General features: G+C 32.3%; 1 long non-coding RNA gene across 1 annotated transcript; it reads right to left on the minus strand.

Moving 5' to 3' along the window:
• Window positions 1-1,193: 1,193 nt before the first annotated feature.
• Window positions 1,194-2,956, minus strand: LOC121763869. Its single transcript, XR_006042509.1, has 2 exons — window positions 2,851-2,956; window positions 1,194-1,605 (listed from the first exon to the last, which is right to left on the minus strand). It is a non-coding gene; the product is annotated as an uncharacterized LOC121763869 (long non-coding RNA).
• Between the last annotated feature and the right edge of the window lie 669 nt (window positions 2,957-3,625).

Genomic DNA, 3,625 nt, shown 5'->3' on the forward strand with positions numbered 1-3,625 from the left:
AAACCCTATCAGGCTAGTGTACACAGGTGGGATCGTGAGCCGTCCTTGCTAGTCGGCCGGTCTCGTGGGCGAATAGTGTGGCCACACTTTCGTCGCACTATGGTAAGAGGATGTGAATGATTGATTGTTGAGAAAGTGGGGAGATTGTTTTGCCTGGCCAGGCTATGTATCTGTTTTTGTGATACTCGATGATTTTCTTTTCTAAATGTAAAACTCGAGTTCACTATGGTATGGATGACATAACTTTTATCAACTATTTTCGGCATGTGTCCACTAAGTATATTAAGTACTCAGCCCTGCATGTGTTTTCCCTATGTGCAGGTTGAGCGACGACGAGAATATGGTGGTGTTGAGCAAGTAAATTAGAGAATGAATTGTTTATCTTTGAATTATGAGAGTCGTTGTGTCTCCACACATGACGTCGCTCTTTCTCTTGGTCATTTCCGCTGTGACTTTGCTTTTACTTATCATTCGTTGGGCCTGCAACTTGAATCGTTTGGATATTGGATACTTGGGATTTTTGTTGGATAATGTCAATATCTTGGTCATTTTCTTTGAATATTAATTTTTTGCCCAACTCGTTATTGAAACCCTAGTTCTCTTTGTCTGTTTATTAATCCTTTTAATCACGATCGCCCGTATTTATTAACCCCAAAGGGCGGTCATGACAACCTTCATCCACGAAAAATACTCGATTTGTCCTTCAAAAATAATTTTGTTTGTCAATGACATGAATATTAATATAAAATTGGTAACTAATGGAATATAAGTAGATAAAGTGGATTAAGCAACGTAGTAAAAGAGAAAATGTAAAACAAGTACAAGAGAGAAAAATAAACCGAGCGTAACTTTCCATTTTTAATACTCTACAGACTAAATTTGATAAGTGGATAGAGATGTAAAGATGGTGTACGGACAAAGATGGAATTATTTTTTGTGGAGAGAGTAGTTCTAGTTTTTCATTTTGGATAGTCTATTTATTTATGATATACTCCCTCCATCCATAAAAAAAAATAGTCTCATTTGTAGATGACACGAATTTTAATGAGAAAAATTAGTAAAGTAAGAAAGATGAAAGGAAAAAGTGGGTAGAGCAAGAGTGATATAAAATAAGGTGGGTAAACTTTCCATTTTTCTCATTCTAATGAGGTGATCCCATTTTTTACTTAAAATCATAGTATTTCACCTACATGTTTCTCTTAATTTATTAATTTTATTTCTCATATTAAAAATATTTTTGGTGGACAAATATAGTACTTCGGCAAATAAAAAGAAGTATTCCAAACAGATTGAGCCATGAACAAAATACAAACTGGCGGGGATGGGTTGGACGGTGATGATGGATGAGTTATGGAGGATTCCGGCATCAGCGATCCGTCGAATATAGGGCTCGATATCGGTATGTGTGACGACGGGGACACAAGCCTTGTAGGTGTCTGGATCAGTTCTTCCGTTGAGATCCCATTGAGACAGATACTCAGTTGCACCATTTTGCTCCAAGATTTTCTTCAGCGTTTCCCTCTGAACTCTCTTCGTTAACAACTCAAATTCTTCCACAACCTCCTCAACTTCTACTCTTTCTTGCATTTTCTCCAACATTTTCTTCTAAACAATCATGTTTCTCATTAAAAAAAATTCTACCAGGATGTATTGCAAATTTATTATATCAAAACATAAAAGATGATCGTACAAATGTTTTAAGTATCACATTTTACTCTTCTTCTTTTTATCTCATATTCCTTCAAATAATATCATGGGAAAAAGTATCATGGTACATATTCTTAAAGTGACGATAACTTTGTCACTTTTAATGTATAACCTTTTTTCCTTGTTGATTTATTTCTACTTTTGACGCCAGAGATCAACTGATAGGTGAAGAAAGATAATGAAAAAGGAAACCTATTTTTAAAACAATTTAAAGATTAAAATAAAAAATAAGTACAATAACGGAACTGAATAGAAAACTCAAGATTCAATGAATATAGAATTGGAATGTGGGGAATTTGTGTCGATGAGAAGTAATGAACGAAAGTGATATCAACGAACTCAGATTTCTAGAAGATCAAATCCGCCAATAGAGAAATTACGAAAATTTAGGGAAATTGTATTTGTGGTATACATGCATTATTGAAAAGATATTATGATATGTGAGGTGACACTATAAGTGGACTACTACAATGTGTAGGATACAATTTTCCGAAATTAATTGATTCACATTAACATTTCCATATATTAGAAGTAAAAGTTCCCGATTTAGAGTTGGAAACAAATCCAACTTTATGTACAATCCACTAATGTTTTATTCGTTATAAAATTTGGAATACGGATTAAAATAGTACTAGCATGACTGACACAATTGGAAAGAAAAATAAATTAAAAAAAACAGTTGAGAACAATTATATGGTCTATAAGGTAGTTGGAACATTTATTTTGGGTACAAGATTTAAGAAATTAATAGGTTAAAGGTTAAAGTGAACACAGTAAAGTAAAATAGAAAACAATGTAAGAAAGATAAGGAGAGAATAAAATAAGACAGTGAATAAAAAATTTAAGAAAAAGAAAATGACTCGACTAACTTTTGACAATATAAAAAGGAATACGATTTAACTAGATTGAGACCGAGACGGAAGGATTATATAAATAATAAAGAAGCGTGAAAGCAAACTCGCTTTATATATTGGATATGATCGAGTTGGTTTTGCAGCTTTCTCTCACTTAAACAATTTAGGTAATATGTAAGCTGAAATTTGCAGAAAAGCTTGGTAGAATAGTCGACAAAGTGGCTGAGTTTATATAGAGTGAAGAGAGTGGACGGAAATAAGGGCGTGTACAGTGAAATACAAAACGTACCCTTGGTGGAAAGTTTTGTAGTGGAGCATTCAGTTTGTTTCATGGCAACAGTGGCTAATGACATCCGACTCCACTATTCTATCGCTAATCCATATCTATCTCTTTACATTGCCAACTGAAGCAATTCCAAAAATATCATAATGTGTAGTGGTATTTATTTATTTTTATTTTTTTAAAAAAAAATTATATAAGATTAATTATATTCTTGTAGATGTCAATGCACTTTTCGTTATAAGAGGAGAAATGTTTTTATAATACCGACAAACCGACCTCAGCCGTTTCTACATAAAGTAAGGAGTTGTTAATTGAGCCAATGGATATTTCTTTATTCACTTTTTTAAGTAGGGGAGTCTGGAATATTATGTGACAGTTACCACTATAGAATTAGTGAAGGGTCTAAAAAAACGTGGACGGAAAATCATGCTAAATAGTTCGTCCTCTATTATTGCACTTTATTTCCCTATAGACAGGCCCATGTTCTTTTTTGTCATGATAATGATATGAAATTAAAAACAAATACTTGCTGAGACAAATAAAATATTGATTTAAGCACAAAAATTAATTTCATTTTTATTTCTGTAAATTTTATCATCATTTGTTTATTTTCTCATTCCTGCTTTATCAATAATGAATTCAAATCTTATTTACCACAGATATGGATGGAAAAAGTATAATCTTTAATTTTAGGTTTATGAAGAAATCTTTAATTCAAATACTTTTACAATAGGAGAAAAATTTTTATAAAAAAAATGTAATGACATGAATCCTTTTATTG

This window comes from Salvia splendens, chromosome 14 (assembly GCF_004379255.2).
Source record: "Salvia splendens isolate huo1 chromosome 14, SspV2, whole genome shotgun sequence".
Taxonomy (NCBI): Eukaryota; Viridiplantae; Streptophyta; class Magnoliopsida; order Lamiales; family Lamiaceae; genus Salvia; species Salvia splendens.